Here is a 19,216-nt window from a genome sequence, read left to right on the forward strand (position 1 = left end):
TTAAATCAGGAAATCTTCAGTTTAAGTGCGGGAGGCAGAGCTCTAGATAAGTTCACTGTCTATGGGGCCCAGAAAGAGGGGGCAGAGAGTTCCAAGGGGGAGCCCTGGGTGCCGACTGCCACGGTCATCCCAGGAGAGGCTGGGCACCTCCCCAAGGTTTCCATGCAGTAGGGGCAGATTTGTGAGGTTTGGGTGGACGGTACAGTTCAGGGACTGCAGACCTTGTGGGACCGTGAGAGGCAGGAACAGATGACTGAAACCCCTGAGAGGTGTGCCAAGATCCCTAAAGCTGGGTGGGTCCCCTGGATTTTGTACAGCTCTGCTTGGGCCTTTAGCAATGGTTGAAGACAGGCTGCTGAGACATTGCACTCTCCCTCGCCCCTGCAGTAGATCTTCGGGGGGAAATGGGCCATTTCCACTCTTCTAAAAGCATCCTAATGGATGCTGAGTTATTCCCTGAAAAGTGTTTGGCGTGAACAGACCAACCTCCTGGAGGCTCATAGTCTTACAGGCACCAGAGATTTGGAGTGTGTTACTAACAAGCATACTGCTTCCACAGACCATCCTCCTGTTGGGAACCACAAGCTTCCAGAATTCCAGACTTCAGTGTCTGTGTGTTCTGCCCATGGAAGAAAACAAACAAACAAAAGATGGAGAAGCAAGGGAGGGAGAGCAGGAGTGAAATCCTCACTCAGGTCCCACCCCGGGGCTCTGCAGAAGAAAAGCCCCAGGCAATTACTGACCAGTGCGACAGTGTTAATGGGGCTTTTGTGCCCTGTTTGTGTGGCTGTCCTTTGCTCTAGATGGCTCCTCACTTGGCCTCAAATCCCCAGGCCAGTCCAGTGCCTGGTGCTAGCAAGCCAGGCGGATACATGTTTATTGATCCCAACGGAGCTCTTCAGTTCAGTTCTGTCACCAGACGAATGCAAACAAAGCTTAAAAATCTCTCCTTAAAAAATGAAATCTGCACAGCAGGGCCAACGGTCACCAGCACCAGTAGAACAGAACCCCCTTTGCCCAGCCTGGGTCTTTGGGGTAAACTCATTGCAACTTCCAGATGATGACCGGGCTTGGGAGTCCCTGGGTGCCAAACGTGACGTGCCGGGGAAGAAGGTCTGGCTGGTGAATTGGTCAAGGCCTCCCAGAGGCTCATGTTTTCTGCAAAGAACAGAGACTGAAGTCAGCTCTAGGGTCTCCCAACTCAAAGGCCCTCATTCTGGTCTGTCCCTTTCTGCTTTAGTGATGGGTCCCTGCCCGGAGAACCATGTGGGGGAGCACCCGTGGACCCAGAGGGTGGGAGGAGGTCCACCATGAGAAAGCCACCCACGATCACTTCCATCTGCCTTGCTCTGTTCATCATTGACCCAGGCATGCTCTCACAGAGTTGCTCATGTGGCAAGTGCTTATTTTATCTTATTTTTAAAATATTTTATTTATTTATTTATTCATGAGAGACACAAAGAGAGAGGCTGAAACATAGGCAGAGGGAGAAGCAGGCTCCTTGCGGGGACCCCCATGTGGAACTTGATCCCAGGACCCCGGGATCACGTCTTGAGCTGAAGGGAGACGCTCAACCATTCAACCACTGAGCCACTCGACAAGTGTTTATTAAACACTCATCTGAGCCAGGAGCTCAGCTGGATACTGGGGCACAGCAAAGAGGTGACGTCCCCCGGGGCTCAGCTTGCCGATCCAGGATGCCTGCCTATTTGCCCTCACCCCCTATATTCACCAGGTGCAACCCCACTCACCCTCTGACTCTTCCTCCAGCTTGCCAAGCCCAGGCCTATATCAGGGCCTTTGTGTTTGCTTTTGCTTCTCCCCAGGGCTTTACAAGACTGGCTGCTTCTACTCATGCAGCTCAAAGGTACCTCCCTACCACCTTAGACAGGTGCCCGTGGTCACCTTTGGATGCCCTGATTACTCTAAACTCACTTTATAGTATTTGCTTAGCACTGTATTGTTTGCTTCCCTCCCTCTGGACCTCAGCTCCGAGAGAGCAGGGCCCTTTCTGCTTTGCTTTCTGTTTCTGCTTGGTGTGTGGAACAGGGCTTGGCAGACAGTGGGTGCTCAGGAAGCATTGACGGAGCCAATCTCTGGCTGGACTTTCCTGATCTCACCTGGTCTCTACAGGTGCTTTGATCACCGGGAGAGAGAAACATTTTATCCTTAGCTTGGCCTACACGAGCTGACCTATTTGAAAAAATTATGAAGCAAAGATGGAAAACTGAGTATATTTGAAAAGCTGACAAATTAATCAAATATATATCCCAAGGTGACCTAAAGCCTCATGGGCTTGGCTGACACCCATGCTGGCTGATCCTGCTTGGAGGGGGTGTTAGGTTCTGCTCGCTGCTAGATTTGGAGGGATCGGCAGGTGCCAATCTGGGTAAGGACCTAGGATGTGCTTCCCGGCCCTGGCTGCCACATGGACTCCGTAGTGTCCTGGCCTCTCTGGCGGACCCAGGCTTTTGCTCTGGGGACAGTAGCTTTATAGAAACAAGTCTAGGGCTCCCGGCTGTCCTGCCCGAATGGCAGACATGTCCATTGCTTATTCTGGAGGAGTCTCTCACTCTGTTCTCCCTGTCTGCAGGATGTCCACTCTCTGGGTCAATGGGTGACTTTTCCTGCTTTTCGTTTGGATGAAGTCTGACTTCTTTCCCTACCTGGTCTGAGCTGGTGCCTGGCCCGGCAGCAGTTGGGTCTCGTGGCCCTGAAATGAAAGACATCCATTCCTCATGCAGTTTTCAAAGATCCTGAGAAAGTGGAGGGGGCTCTTGCCCTTGGTCATGGCAGAGACAGAAGCCCAGGCCGCCTGGGGCAGAAACAGCTTGGGAACGTCCCACGGCAGGTGGGAGAGAGGTCAGGCTTGTCTGCTTGTCTGTCCAGGCTCTCCAGTGCCCTTCTGCCATTGCGAGTAATGAGCACGCTTCTCAGGCTGGTCCACCAGTCCCCAGGCTGTCAGGGTCCTCAGGAAGCAAAGGGCACAGGGGGTTGAACCTCAGTTGAGGCAGGTGCTGCGAGTGACAGGCTGGAGTAGCATAGGGAGTATCTAACCCCAGCGCCCCACTCCCTCCTTTCCTCGTGAGCTGGGGGCAGGAGTGGTGTGGTCGTCTTTGTCTTAATGGAATGGGGCACATCCATGAGATGGAGAAGTGATGTGTGACTATTGGTATAGCTCCCGGCCCAACGATGCCCATGTGCATTTCGGGAAGAAGGGGCCTTGAGAGAATGTCTGACCCACTTCCTTGGTTATCTATCATCATTAAGGCTCACATTCTAAGTCCCCACTCTCTTCCCTGAGACAGTGAGCATCCCACTTCCGCCCACCACCTGCCAGTGAAAGGTTCAAGCCCCATCAGCGTTCTCCTGCGGTCCACTCTCCTAGACGTGCCGGGTATTTTTACCTCCTTCAGTTCTCATGAAGACACTCACTGGAGTTGGTATTTTAAGCAACATTTTTCAGGGAAGGGCATGGAGGCTCCTAGATGTCTCTAATGGGCATGAAGAGTGTGGGGCACCTCGAGACGACCTGGAGGGCTCCACAGAGGACAGACACCTGCCTGGATTTTCATGGATGAGTTGAAGGTCCCTGGATAGATAAGAGGGCAAGGGTATTACGGGCAGAGGGAAAGCCCTCCCAATAGCTTCAGGGTGAGAAACATCCTCTTGTGCTGGGAAAAAAATGCTCAATTATAGCTGCAGTTGAGAAAAATCAGGATGGCCCTTATGCACTGGGCTGGGACTTTGTCCTGGGGCAATGCTGAGTGTGTGTGTGTGTGCATGTGTGTGTGTGACATGTCCGTGTGTGCCTGTACATGTGTGTGTGCATGTGTGTGTAAAGGCGTTTACTCTGAGCAGAATCACTGATGGTTTCTGGATTTGATAATCTCTGTGATAAGAGGCAGATAATGCAGGGGCCGTGGGGCTGGTGGTAGACAGACCAGCTGGGAGGTCATCACAGCGCCCAGTAATATTTACTGATGTTTCCTAGTGCTTATTCTATGCCAGGCATGGTGCTGGGCACTCTACAAAGGAGTCAGCTCGGAAACCTTGCAAAAGCCTGTGAGGTGGGTATTATTATTTTTCTCGTGTTACCTACAAGGAAACCGAAATTTTGAACAAAGAGGTAACTTGAGCAAGGTCACATAGCTGCCAGTATAAACTGGGATCTGAACATGGCTCTCTCCCCCCAGATTCCAAACCCTTGGCTGACAAGGGCCTATGTTTGGGCAGATTGAAAGTAGAGGAAGAGTCTGAGAATGATTTAGGAGTTAAAACCTGTGAATTTGGCAAGTGGATGCATTCAGGGAGTGAGTGAGGGAGAGAAGCGTCTGGAGTCTGAAGAAAGAAAAGATTTTATGGAACCGGCATTAGTTTTTTGACGTCAGATTCAGCTGGTGCAATGGAGCTGGATCCTGACCACTCACCAACACATGGACTGGCCCTCCGTGTTTCCTTCACCACTGGTCAGCCATCCATCTATGCTCTCCCCGGCGAGAAAAAGGTTGACCAAACAGGATTCTAGGTTGGTACTGACCCAGCCAACCTGCTGTCTTTGGACACGGTCATTCCATCGGTTCCTCGGCCCCTTGACTGCATTGTCATCTAAGTCCAACTTCAGGATCTGGGATTGTGAAGCCAAAGATACTGGCCTTTTTGGCTATTAATCTAATAATTCTATCAGAAAGGAAAACAAGGTATGTGAGGTGTGGCAGGTTCAGGATGGACCCATGCTGGGGATGTCAGCAGCTTCCTGAAGGTACAAAAGTCACCTGTTTAATAGGCAGATCTGGAGTTTATCCTGGGATGGACTTCGGGCACATCTTCCATCCCTTTAGAAAGATTGAGGCATTTGTTTCTTGCAATAACGTTTAACAAATTTCAGTTGAGTGCTTGCAATGTGGCAGGCATGTCTTTTGTCCCGTCCCTTATCCTTGGAGACTCTTGGAGGGATCCCAACAAGACGGGTTGAACACTCTGCATGTCATCCTCAAGCCATGGAATATAATTCTTCCTGGTCAAGAGGCATAACGTCATTTCAGCAATCTGCATGCTGCTCGGATTGGCAAATTCTCCTTATCGATGTTTGTTCTAGATGTTCTAATCTGGGGACTTTTGTCCTTGACAGGAGATGGAGGCAGTGCAGGAACTGAAGATTCAGTTGGTTTTACACCATTAGTACTAGGACGACAGGAGGGACCTGACAACAGATACTTTTTGAGAACTTTCCTCTGTGCGAGGTTTTGCTTGTCTGTCTGTTTCTAAGGCATCATTCCTATAATCCTCACAACACACCTGCAGCGGAAGAACTATTATCCCCATCATATGGACCAGGAAACTGAGGTTCCAAGAGGTTAGGAAATTTGCCCAAGGTCATACAGCCAGTGCTTGAGAGGTGGATCTAGCCATTCTCTGTTCTCATGACTCTGTTCCCAGAAAGGCCTTTTATGTCATCACTGGTGGCTCATGCTGGCTTCAGCCTTGCTAACATTATACCTGAGGGTTTGTGTCACTCCTTTGTATTCATTCTGTGCTACTGCATTTCTCCCACATTGGAGTCATTTGCAATCGGATTGTCAGAATTTCATTTTTGAAAGTCATCCCTCTAGAGCTGTCTTCCCAGAGTGTATGAAGTCATGGGACCAGCCTCTCTCCTGCAAAGGTTTTTGCAATCTGCCTCTGTAAAGTCTCAGGTTCATGTCAGACCATGCCCAGCTTTTCCCATCATGAATAGCATAACCTGTGAGATGACCTGGCTACTGTTGCTCAGGATTTTTCTCCCTGTTCTTTCACCAAGCAGCTCACCCTCACTGGAGTGGAATTAGGTTCAAAATAAATGCTGTGCCCTGTCCTCAACCTCTGCTTTCTGGGAGGTTAAATTGCTGAGGGAAACCACGATTGTATTGAATGTTTTTCTGCTTTTTCCTGCAAGGATAGCTCCCACAATGAAACGTAGTTATAAATAAGATTAATTAAACAATTTAGACTGGGAAATGATATTTCTGTTCTTTCTTTCTTTCTTTCTTTCTTTCTTTCTTTCTTTCTTTCTTTCTTCTTTCTTTCTTTCTTTCTTTCTTTCTTTCTTTCTTTCTTTCTTTCTGAGGAATTTTGATTTGTCTATACGACAGCTTGTGAGGGACTTACGTGGATCTCTATCTGTGCATGTTTCTGTAATATGGATCCGTGGGGGGGTCTAAGAGGAACTACAATGGAGTATATTTTACTACATTGGAGCAATTTTACGTAAAACAATATAGAGGAGTCGTACGCACATTGGTTTTCGAGACAAAACATGGATTCCAGTGCTTTTTTTTTTTTTTTATGCTTTTTAAAGACTTGATTAGCTCTGAGACTCGCATAGATCCCTATCATCTCTAAGCTGTATTTTTCTTACCTGTAAAGTGATGGTATGGCATTTCGCAGGGTGCACGAGGACTAAGTAAAATAATGCAGGTAAAATCTTCACAATGCGTGGAGCATAGTAAAGAGCCCATTAACTTGGGATATTATTATTATTATTGTTATTATTATTATGGACAACTGCATCTGTTGTTACACGAGACTATTTCAGTTTGCATTTTTGTGTGTGAATCAGAATGTGGAAATCTGAGTACAAGCCTCTGGGATGTTTAAAGCTCATTGTTACTCTTTAACAGACATTCACAGATAGAGCACAGTGTGCCCTGAGGGCAGGGGGGGGGATAGGGGTGGAATCCTTCTACAGGAAGGGTCAGAAGAGCCGGAGCATCTATGCTGGAGAGGAGAGGTGACCTCAGAAGTGCAGGGTCAGAGCATGAGAGAGTCCCTCGGAAACTAGAAGGGTCTCAGTGGGAAGAAGATGGAGGGGTCCTGTGTGTGTTCTCCAAAGCACAGAAGGAAGATTTAATAGGTGAAGGCAGTTTTCCATTCAGAGAGAGAGAGAGAGAGAGAGAGCTCTGACATCCCAGGTGGCTGTGGGACAGGCTTATCCCCTGGGGAGTGCTCATATAGAGGCTGGGGCTCTCTCCCCTATGGAGAGGCCAAACCAGAAATATTGAAGGAGGTGCTTTCTGAGTCCATGTTTTTCTTTCTTTCTTTCTTTCTTTCTTTCTTTCTTTCTTTCTTTCTTTCTTTCTTTCTTTCTTCTTTCTTTCTTCTTTCTTTCTCTCTTTCTTTCTTTTTCTTTTTCTTCTTTTTTTTTTTTTTAAAGATTTTATTTATTTATTCATGAGAGACACAGAGAGAGAGGCATAGGCAGAGACATAGGCAGAGACACAGGCAGAGGGAGAAGCAGGGTGCCTGACGGGAGCCTGATTTGAGACTCGATCCCAGGACCCTGGGATCATGATCTGAGCCAAAGGCAGATGCTCAACCACTGAGCCACCCTGGTGCCCCTGAGGCTGTTTTCCTCTCTGGATTTCTGGGGAAAGAGCAGCGGCCTGTATATGGGTATTTCCTCAACTGAAACTCCAAGTTTGATTTCCAGGCAGCACAACATTTGTTTTTTAGAAAGAAAGAAAAAAAAAAAAAAACCCAGCCAGCTCAGAGGTGACAAGGGTGACAGAGCTACAATTATCACCTGCTCCTCACCACCTAGTGTATCGTGGGAAAGGTACTGACAGCTCTGAACTCTCTTTGTGTGGGGAGTTGAAGCCCCCAACCTCTGCTCAGAACATTTGACGCAGACAGACAGCTGGGGCCCGCGAGGGGGTGGGGTGGGGGTGGAGGGGGCTCTCACCTCCTCCCTCTCTCTCTTTCTGCTGTGGGAGGGGGCTGAGAGGCCCTCTACGCATTTCCATTCCTGGACAGATTTTTATAATACTCAGCTAGGTGGCACTTAAGAGTCTTCTCCAGGTGCCAGACCTTGCACAAGAGAAGAGGATTATGAGCCTGAGATGAAGTGACCTCTGTCAGGGGGCAGGATGGAGGAGTGACCTCCAGAGGGCGCCAGAGGGATTCAATGTTAAGGTGCTGCTAAAAAAAAACAAAAAACAAAAAACAAAAAACAAAAAACAAAAAACAAAAAACAAAACAAAACAAAACCGAGGTCGTTCCTCTTGGATGAAGGAGGAAGGACTTGGGGCACAAAGACCAGGTGAAAGCTGATTCTACCTGAAGCCAGTGTAACCCTCTAAGTTAATGATATTTGAATTTAAAAAGTGAATAAGCGTAAATATACATATATATGTGTTATATAAATATGCCCTGATTCTGCTTATTTGGCATGTGACCTTGGACAGCTCATTTCACCATTTAGATCTTCAGCTTCCTCATCTGTCAAATGGGGGTGGCAATACCTACCCCGAAGACTAGTTCCAAAGACTAGAAGAGATAAAGTAGGACTAAATGAGATGGTGCAGACCAGGGTGGGAGGGGCGGGGCAAAGAATCACTGCCAAGGACCTGGTGCCCAGGGGCACAACTCGCCCATTGTCCTCACACTGACCTCACCCTGCCGCTCACATGTGTCCAACCACTCTCCACGCGAACATTGGTGCTCTTATCATAAAGAAGACTGAATTGAGGGAAAAGCATCCCGGAATGCGTGGTAGACTCTGAGTCTGATGATTTCTTTAATCAACAGACACAAAGCACCAGCGCTCTCCTGCGGAGGTCTGTGGAGTGTTTGCTATGAGATGAGAGTCCTCAGAGGCCCCCCAAGGAAGGTTGGGAAGCCTGGAGGTAATGTGTGGAAAGCGCCTGCTCCCCAGAGGAGGAGGGCCTCCCTGGCCAGGGCAGGGCTCTGATTTCTCTCCTGCCAGGCTGCTGGGTGACAAAGAATGTAGCACACACCCACTGACAGGCTCCTTGCAAAGTCTGGCATGTTTCCCTTTCCTCTTCTACAATACCAGCTCCAAACTAGGGCATTACTTGGGGAGGACTGCCAGTTCATCAGAACGTTTGTCACTTGGCCTCCATCAGCCATGAGGGCTCTTCTCAGCTATCCTATAGTACTGAGAGAAGGGGTAGAGACTTGCAGCTGGGAAAATGTGCAAACTCCCCAGAAGAAGGCTCCCAGCTGCCTCCCAAGTCCACCACCAGGAATGAAATGTTCCAGGCGTTCTCTGCAGTTCAGCTCTTTGGTCTGTAGAGCGGCGCCCTAGAGCTACTCTGTTAGGTTCCACTACCCACTATCCAGGGGGCCGGTTTCATCCCAGCAGCTGCAACCACGGCCACCCCACTTCCAGTGGCCACACCCCTGGCTGCCCCATAGTTCTGTCTGTACTCATCCTGTAACTGGTGCTGTAGCCTCTTGCTCCTCAGACTGCTCCCTAGATCAGTACCTTGCTGTGACTTCTGAGTGCTTGTTAGAAATGCAAAATCTCAGCCCTCCTCCCTCCGCAGGCAGACGGAGTTAGAATCTGCATTTTAACAAGATCCCCAGAGAATATGTGTGCACTTTAAAGTCTGAGAAACATACCTCTGCTCACCTATGGGCTTTCATCACTGCCCAGCTCCTTTCTGGTAAGGGTAACGCTCAAGATAACTTCTGGGTACTCAGCACCAGGGGCGGAGAACATGGCACAGAGAAATGGTCACAGGCATCTTGGCCTGAAGCCAGAGCCAACTAGCATCGCTGGGCCCTGACTGTGTATCAGGCATGTGTAGGCACCGTCGACCTCCTCGTATTCCCTCTCCACAAGGCAGCGTGCTATACCCCATACACAGAGGAGCAAACTGAGGATCCAAAAGGCTCAGAACTAGCTCATCTCTCCAGAGCTATTAGAAACGCCAGATGGACAAGGAGAGAAAGGGAATTCCAGCACAGAAACAGCCAGTGCAGAGGCATGGGGGGGGGGGGTGGATCCTGTCTTTGGCATCATAGTTAAGAAGCCCTGTCTGGGGCAGCCCTGGTGGCACAGCGGTTTGGCCCTGCCTGCAGCCCAGGGTATGATCCTGGAGACCCGGGATCGAGTCCCACTTCGGGCTCCCTGCATGGAGCCTGCTTCTCCCTCTGCCTGTGTCTCTGCCTCTCTCTCTGTGTCTATGAATAAATAAATAAAATCCTTAAAAAAAAAAAAGAAGAAGAAGAAGAAGAAGAAGCCCTGTCTGCACAGTGCTGGGCTGGGTATTGATTTGTTGGTTCATTCATTCTCCCCACAGCTGCTTACTGGTACCTCCTGTGCGCCATGCTGTGTGCTGGGCAAAGCAGTTATCCATATGGAGCAAGACAGACATAATCTCTGCATTCAAGGAGCTTTCTCCTGGAGAAGAAAGATTCACTAAAAATAATTTAATTATAATTAAAATAAGAGCCACAAAGGTTGGGGATCCCTGGGTGGCACAGCTGTTTGGCACCTGCCTTTGGCCCAGGGCGTGATCCTGGAGACCCGGGATCCAATCCCACGTCGGGCTCCCGTGCACGGAGCCTGCTTCTCCCTCTGCCTGTGTCTCTGCCTCTCTCTCTCTCTGTGTGACTATCATAAATAAATTTAAAAAATTAAAAAAAAAAAAGAGTCACAAAGTTTTTTTTTTTTTTTTTTTTTTTTTTTTTTTTTTTTTTTTTTTTTAAGGAATCTAGCTTAGTCTTGGAGGAGAGGATACGGTCTATAAATCCACAGGAGACTCTCCTTCCCTGTAGGCTCCTCTCCTTTTCAGAACTCCCTGATTTGCTGTCTTTTTTCTGGGTAGGCCATTCATCTCCTTTTACCCATAAGCTGCAATCCTAGGTGCATACCCAGTGCCGCACACAAGGATGCTGGCAAAGGGAGCAGGGCAGGAGCCTACCCTGTGGGAGATGGGAGACAGAGCCCAGGATTCCCCTTGGGTCTCTGGATGGAGTGGAAGAGTGCTGAACACGACTCTGTTTTTCCTAACCTCACGAGTCCTGGAAGGCTGTAGTTTCATGCATTTTCAAGGCCAGGTGTCCTTGTGAGGAAGTTCCAGAGGAAGGCCACATCAAAGCAAGGCCGATCGTTCATTCTTCTCTTTGACAAAGTCTGCTCCATACTCAGGCACAGCTGTAGTTCTTCCCCATGTTTCTATTTTATGGCTGTGCTTTGATTTGAGGGCTCCAATTCTCTCACTTGGGTTCTGGCAGCCTGCAAATAAGCCAGCAAATGGTTCCAGCAAATGACCTTGGCATATGGGGCAGCTGCAGTGACCAGCCAGGGTTTGCCAGGGAGGCTGTGTTGCTGTGCCAGGAGTCAGGAGCATGGGAGTTTCCATATCAGCCTGTTTCTGTTGCCTGTTGCTGCATGAAAAAAGCACCCCAAAATTATCAGAACAAGCAGTGGCTGAAATGAACAATGACTTATTTCTCAGAGTTCTGAGTGTTAACTGGGCTCAGCTGAGAGGTTCTTCTCTATTCTACAAGTTGTAGCTGAATCTCTCATGAGTCTGCATTCATCTGGGAGCTGGACAGAGCTGGAACATCCAAGATGACCTGTCATCCTTCATCTATGTGGTCTCTCATCTTTCAATAGTCTACTCCAAGCCTCTCTACAACATGGCAGGCAGCTTCCAAGAGGGGGTGTTCCAAGAGGACAAGCCCCAGTGTGCAAGCACTAATCCAGCCTCTGTTCGCATCATCTTTGCTAATATCCCATGGCCAAACCAAGGCACATGACCAAGTCCAGCATCACTGTGGGAGGGGATTGCACAAGGGGTAGCTACTGGGAAATGTGGCATGGTGGTGACCACTGATGTCACAGTCTACCATGTGGCCGCTGGAAGTGCAGTTATCAGTAACTCTCAGGAAGGTCACATAGGGCTTGATCAGGCAAGTCTAGAAAATCAAAGAACAGCTCTGGGAGGTACATGTAGCTTTAACATGTCCCATTCAATCAGTTATTGATAAGTAGACACTCCAGCTAGTACCAGGCACTGTGCCAGACAGTGAGCAAGCATACCAAGATGACCAAGACACCATCCCTGCTCTCAAGGAGCCCATAGATCATTGGCTACAGACAGACAGGTAGACAATTCTATAGTATGTGTGATCTGTACCTGAACTGAGTTTTGTCTTGTATCCTATGGAGTCAAAGAGAAGAGGAAGTTAAGTCAGATCGGAGTTTAGGGGAGGCAGAGAAGACTTCCCTAGGAAAGGAATATTTGAGTTGCATTTTGGGGCAACAGTGGAGGTTGGTTGGGTGGATTTGCAGTTAGACATTCCAAACTCAGGAGATAGTGTGTCAAGACATAGGGATGAGAGATGCCTTGACACCACCAGAAAAATGGGATGTGGTTGCTTATTCCACACATCTAGAAGGAAGGAATGAGCCAAGAAAACCTAGAACATGAAGGTTCATGTACTTTATCAAGCCCCAATCCTTTGAAACCAAGGGAGAGCATTAAAAAGACATCTTCTTCTTGTGTAATGGCATTTAAATCATTTCCTGTAATAAACACATTTACCTGTGTAGGATATAATACAAAGGGGAAAACATTATTCTGGCGGCTATCCACTGAATAAGGACACTGGTGCCGAAACACAGTTATGATTCGATGGCAGCCTGTTGGGAGTCCAAGGCAGTTGGAATGTGGAGCAAAGGAGACATCGGAGAGGCGCTCAGGAAGTCACAAATGTGAGATTTGGTGTAGAGGCAGTAGGAGGGCTAAAGAGAAGGAAATAAGGATTAATGCCTCCTGCTTACCCCCGCACCCCCCGCACCCCGCCCCGTTCATGCATGTCTAGGGGGCACAGAGAGTGTAGTACAGACCAGAGGAATTGCTTTGTAGTCTGTGTGCCCGGATAGGATGTGTCTCTGAAAGGAAGGTCTTCTTGGGAGAGGACAGGGTTGATCTATATTAATACACCATCCACCTTGTAGTCAGGCACTCAGAAATAGATGTGGTCCAAACAGGTTGTGACTCTGAGTGGAGAACAGCTGGGTGTCCTAAGTGTCCCAGGTAGAAATACTGGGATTCTATTCTGGCTCAGGTGCTGGGTATGTTCTAGCTCTGATTGTAGGCAAACCATCTACACTCTCTATGCCTCGGTCTCCTCATCTGTGGAAAGAAAGATACTTTATAGGGTTATTGTGAGGATGATATGGGATGAGGCTTGCAGTGTCTTAGAAGGGCACTGGACATAGAAAGCACTGGATAAATGCAAGTGGAATAATTATCAACAGTTTTGGTCTATTTATGGAATAGGTACAACTTACAAAGGTTCAAAATTCAGAACGTATAAAATTATGTATACAAGGAAAAATCTCTTTTTTCACCACTGCTCGCTTAGTAGCTAGAATTTCTCCTGGTGGTGACAAATGTAACTGGCTTCTGGGGCATTCCTTTAAGACAGCTAATATATGTCCAAGAAAACACATATACCCTCCATCTTTTTATTATGTAAGTGGAGATACACTTTGTAACACTATATTGTACTTCTACACCCAATTTTTTGGCTACAATTTTTCATGAGTACAGAAGCACTTTCTTTAAAGTCTTTTCTGATGTCCTCTTGTGCAGCATTTTGCTGTTACACAGTTTTCAGGATGTTACCGGCATTATTGTACTCGTGCTGGAGTGGATAAGGATAGATTTCGGGAAGTACAATTTCTAGATCAAAAATGTGCATGCATTGTTAATTTTGTTAGCTATTGCTCAATTCCATTGAAGTTACACTAATTCACTCTTCCACCATCACTGGATGAGCTTGCGGAACGTCATCATACATCATTGGAGCGACCGTGAATTGGGATAACATCTAAGAGAGCAATTTAGCAATAGCTAGCTTTCTGGTTTCCGCCAATGTGATAGGTGACAAACGGTGCTCCAGGGTAGTTTTATTTTGCAATTCTCTTAGTGTTGTGGAGATAAGCACTTTTCTCCTTATGTCTAAAACCCATTCACATTTCCCTTTCAGCAAACTATTCCAAATCATTTTGTTCGTGTTTCTATGGTGTTGTTAGGTTTTGTTTTTCCCTCATTGATTTGTGGACTCTTTACACAGTAAAGGAGTTGTGGTATGACTGGCAAATATTTTCACAATTTTGACTTTGTCTTTTATCTTACATGTGGTAGTTTTTGCTATGCCAGCCTCTAAAAATATTTATGTTAATGATTTTTTTTTTCAGTTTCTCTTTTATGGCTTTTGAGATTTGTGTCATTTTTTTAGGACATTCAAGCTCTGAGATGATTTAAAAAACATCCTATCATGTTTTCTTCTGGTATTACTAATGTATCAATTTTGCATTAAAAACTATTACTCATTTGGAATTTCTTCTTATGTAGGTGCTTTAGGAATAAAATTTCATTTGTTTGGGGGAGTTCCATCCTGTTTTCTCATCATCATTTAAAAAAAAATCCATATATCCTTTCTCACTTGAGATCCCTCCTTTATAATGTATTAATTCACCAAGTGATTTGAGTTTATTTCTGGTCTTTTCATTCTGTTCCAATAATCCGTCAGTCTATTCATATACTATATCACAATGCTTTCATTTTTATAGCTTTATAATATATTTGAATATATAGAAAGACTAGTGCCATTTCATTATTACTATTTTCATGATATTCTGACTTTTCCATTTGTTCATTTTCCCAAATGAAATTCAAAACATCTAGGTAGTACTTTTTTACATACATTTTAAATTCAAAGATTGAAGAGAATTTATGTCTTTATAATGTTGAGTGTTGCCAAGACCATAGCAAGCTTCTTTCTTCATTTTTTTCAGGGCTTCTTTTGTGTTTTTAGTTTTCTTCACGCCAAACTTGCACATTTATCATTGATTTTCATCACTTGGTATTTCATATTTCTTTGCATATGTATTTTTTGCTGTTGTAAATGGAGTCCTGTCTCCTATTATGCCTTCCAGTGGTTCTTTGCTTATATGAAGGCTCTGCATACTAGCTATATTTCCAGCCAACTTAGTTCTCTTACTGCTCATCATAGTTTATTTAGTGTTTTCAGTCTTTGTTGGATCTTTGGAATTCCCATATGAAAATTTGATAATTTTACCTCCTCCTTTCCAATATCTATAAATCTAATCTCTTCCTATGTCTCATTGCCTTGGTTAATATTTCTAGAACAGTGTTGTTACTGGAGATATGCACATCTTTCCTGCATTCCTACAGAAATGCTTCTCATGTTTCCACATTAAACTTTGGGGTTCGGAGAGATGTATTTTATCATGATGAGGGACGATTCATGTATTCTTATTTAACCAAGAGTTTTTATTTTTTTATTTTTTATTTTTTTAAAGATTTTATTCGTTCATGAGAATACACAGAGAGAGAGAAAGGCAGAGACACAGGCAGAGGGAGAAGCAGGCTCCATGCAGGGAGCCCGACGTGGGACTCGATCCCAGGTCTTCAGGATCACACCCTGGGCTGAAGGCGGCGCTAAACCCCTGAGCCACCTGGGCTGCCCAACCAAGAGTTTTTAATGAATGAACATGGTAAAGACATACACTGTATGAATCCATCTATATGAAAGTTAGTGAATGGACAAAAAACTAATCTAAGGTAACAAAGTGAGAACAATTGTTACTTTGGTGGAAGAATTATTGAACATGAAAGAAGAATTTGAGGGAGTCTTCTGGAGGGCTGGAAATACTCTACATTTGTATTTTAGTGGTGATTATATAAATGTGTGTATGTGTATATATATATATCATTGAACTGTACACAAGTTTTGTTCTCTTTACTGTATATATACAGTACATATAAATTAAAAAGAAAAGAAGAAGAACGATTGTTGAATTCTATCATATACCTTTTGGGCATCTGTGGAGATAATCATTTTTGTCCATCTAGCTATTAATAAGGTGAATGTGTTAATGGATTTCCTAATATTGAATGTCTCTTGCATTCCTGGAAAAAAATATTACTTGGTCTTGGTCTGTCATTTTATTTAGGATTTTTGCAAATTACATTTATAAGGGTGCTGGTCTATAATTGGGTTTTGAAGTCACCATTATGCTTGCTTCATTGGAAATAACTTGCTCTAAAAAATTTTAAGAGCTTTTGGAAATCACTATTTTTCATTTTCTTCTTCTAAAAATGGTTTAAAAGTAACTTTATATTCTGGCCTGATAGTTTTATGAAGAGAAAGTTTGCCAGCATTTTCTATTTGCTCTTTCATAATTGGTCTGTTTAGATTTTCTATCTTTTATGGAATCAATTCAGAAAATTACATGACTTAGGCAATTATTCATTCCCTTGAAATTTTTAAATGTATTTACACTGAGTTGAGTAAAGTAGTGGTTTAATTTCCTTTCGATGTGTAGTTCCTCCCACTCCATATGTCTTATTTGATAGATTTTTACTTTCTCTCTTTTTTATTAATTAGATTTGTCACCTACTTATGCTCGTAAAAGCCAGCTTTCAGATTTATTCTAACATCTTCCTTTTCAAATTAATATATTTATTTCTTCCCTCAGTTATTAAATCCTGCCTTCTGCTTTCCTAAAAGCTGTTTTATTATTTTTTATAGCTTCTAGAATTGAATGTTTAATTCATTTATTTTCTGTAACCTTGATTATTATACCACTTAATAAAATAAAATTCCCTGTTGATATCACTTTAGCTGTATCCCACACAGCTCTGCAGTATGACCAGAGAACAAGTTTTGTACTTTTTAAACTTCGGGTGCATTAGAAATAAAGACGTTTTCTCTGTTTAGAGGATACAGAGTTGGAAATACATAAATTAAATGTAATTATTAAGCTATGTTATTTTGGTCTTCTGTAAACTTAATTTTTTTGTACTTGATCTTTGATCTTAGGAAGCTGAGTTAAAACCTTTTAGCACTGATGTGTTTTTGCCTATTTTTCTTTGTATCTTTTTTTTTTTTTTTTTTGCTTTGTTAGTATCGATGTTAGGCTATTTGTGCATAGGTAGTCATAACTAATTTTATTTCACTGAGAGTTGTATCTTTTAGCATTGCAAAGCATTATCCTTTGTTATTTTTCATCCGAATCCAGCCTCTCTTGTATTTAGATCATGACCTGCTTTATCTTTCTGTGCATGTGCTTGGTATTCCATTGTTCATCCTTTTATATTCAAAGTTTTAGATCTCTTTGTTCGAGGTGTGGCTTTTATGTGCAGCAGAGTTGGTTTTGCTCTGTGATACAATCCAAAGGTTTTTTTTAATAAGTGAGGTTAGCTCATTAACATGTATTTACACCGCCTATATGTTTGATCTCAGTTCTGTTGTTGTTTTTACATGATGCTTTCTGATTTTCTTATTTATGAATTTTTCTCTGTGTGGACTCCCTATCCTCCCTACCCAGTGTAATTTAGAAGGTTTGTATTTTCCTGGTGGTTTTACCTTCATAACCATAACTTTATACAATACGCTTAACCCCCAATTTCTTTAGACAGGATCTGTTAATTCTCTATATAATACATTCAATCTTCTATTTCTTGAGATAATAGGTAGTGATTTCTTTCCTATCTTTGTTCCATGCGCTCGGTTCACCGAGATAATTGCCTCATTACTTTCTTTTTAAAAAATCATTTGAAATTCTTGGTCACAATTTATTCAGCCCTGTGAAAACATTTTCCTGTTGATTCTTCTTTATCTACTACTTGTTTTTCCTCTTTCTTTCCTCCTTTTCTCTTGAGTTTTTGCTATGGATCCCATGCCAGTGCTTTTTCAAATGCCCCCTTTTGAAGGAGGGGAGTTTTACCCGGAACCAGCTACCGTTGGCCTGTGTGTGGGGAGGGGTGGGCTGCATTTCAGGCCACCAGAATTTCTCATTAGGATGCAGGGTTTTGTGTATATGTATGTGGCTTGGGCTTTCCTTCTCTTTAGCCAGGGAAGGCAGACATCTGGGGGGTGATTCACAGGGCAAAGCGTCCCTCCTCCCCACTGTCACAAAGATGGAGCATTTCTTGCAAATACAGCTGGTCCGTGTGACACGGGGTCTTGCCCTACCTTCTTTGCTTCATGGAATTAGGTCCAGAGACTCTCCTGGCCCACACCGGGTACCCTGCTCCTGCTCTTGCAATCATGGAGATTAGGTTTTATTTTTCAAGGAGGGCTTCTCACCTTAGGGAAATGTATTTTGCAAGTTCTTTCTGTAAAGAACACCAATGAGCTCCACTGCTGGGACTTCCTCCCTCCTCCTCCTTTTCTAACTGGGTCTTCATTATCGGGTGACATGTCCATGGTCTCTCCTGCTTCAGGAAGATAGAGTTTGTGTTCCTGCCTCTCATTTGCCTTGTTGCACTGAGGTGATTGCTGAGAGGAGAAGGAAGAAGTGTAGGCTTTATGTTGCTCTGATTCCATGGGGAGGCGACTGTCCAAGGCTGATGTGACTATCACCCCAGCTGTGTTGCTGGGGAGTGGGTCACAGGAAGGGGGGCCTGGGTGGAGACAGGGGAGTGGCTCCCAGGAGCCCTGCCAGGTGTCAGGAGGCTCTGAGTGTTCAGGCTTACGGAGATGGGAGACCAGGGGAGGGTGAGAACAGTCTTGCTCACAAGTGGGCCCTTGGCTCCTGACAACCACCTCCAGGGGTGGGAGCTGGGGGAGCAGATGCAGCTCGGCCTCCAGAAGACCCAGAATCCCCTCTGTTTGTGGCAAGGATTCCCTGACCTTGAATATGTTTGGTGCACGGTGGAGCAAGAGTGTCAAGGACTCGTCGACTCTGAACATGTTTGGTGCACGGTGGAGCAAGAGTGTTCATCTTGCGTTTACAGATGGAGCAACCAAGGGGTAGGGGGAAAGGGATGTCTCAGCAAATTAGCCCCCTGACTTCTAGCCACGAGCTCTCTCTCCCCTGTTCCCCCATGAACATTCTGCCTCACGAACCATCAGCCTTTGGTCTGAAGCACGAGCTCTGAAGCATGAACCATCAGCCTTTGGTCTGAAGCACGAGCTCTTAGGAAGAGCACCTGCAGTGCAGTTGGTGGAATGGACTCACTGGGGTGGAGAGCACCTTGTTTTATCCCACTCCTTACAGGAAATTGTTCAATTGTGCTCCTGGCTCCTTCACTCAGCCCCAGATTCCAAAGAAAAATCAGTACTTGGAAGCCATGTTCTGACAATAATTCTATACAGAGGATCCATCTGGTGGTATCCAGCTGAGATCCCCTCTAGGATTATTCAGGCTCAAATAATTCATTGTGATGTTTACTTCAAGTTGAAGAATATGCATAACTCAACACTCCAAGTGATTTGCCAAAAGGGGGAGAAGGGCCCTCAGGACTGGGGAGCCAGGCCTCATACACAACCCCCTGGTCTGTCCACACACTAGAGCTGGTGACGTAGGACATGCCCTCGGAGGTCATCTGGCCCTGAAGTTCCCATCCCAGGGACCGGGACAGCTGATGTGTCGCCGGGA

At 45.2% G+C, this 19,216-nt stretch overlaps 1 long non-coding RNA gene across 2 annotated transcripts in view; it reads right to left on the minus strand.

Annotated features, from left to right (window-relative positions):
* Positions 1 to 19,216, minus strand: part of LOC111095829 — a 25,940-nt gene continuing 6,724 nt past the window's right edge. Inside the window, exons 2-5 of one of the 2 annotated variants that reach the window (XR_005359272.1) lie at positions 12,644 to 12,932; positions 12,339 to 12,538; positions 10,800 to 11,175; positions 1 to 1,158 (exon numbers count right to left, since the gene is read on the minus strand). This is a non-coding gene — a long non-coding RNA (uncharacterized LOC111095829). Of the gene's footprint in view, positions 1,159 to 10,509; positions 11,176 to 12,338; positions 12,539 to 12,643; positions 12,933 to 19,216 lie in introns of those variants that run through there. The other variant, XR_005359271.1, reaches the window with a different exon arrangement.

This window comes from Canis lupus, chromosome 5 (genome assembly GCF_011100685.1).
Source record: "Canis lupus familiaris isolate Mischka breed German Shepherd chromosome 5, alternate assembly UU_Cfam_GSD_1.0, whole genome shotgun sequence".
NCBI lineage: Eukaryota > Metazoa > Chordata > Mammalia > Carnivora > Canidae > Canis > Canis lupus.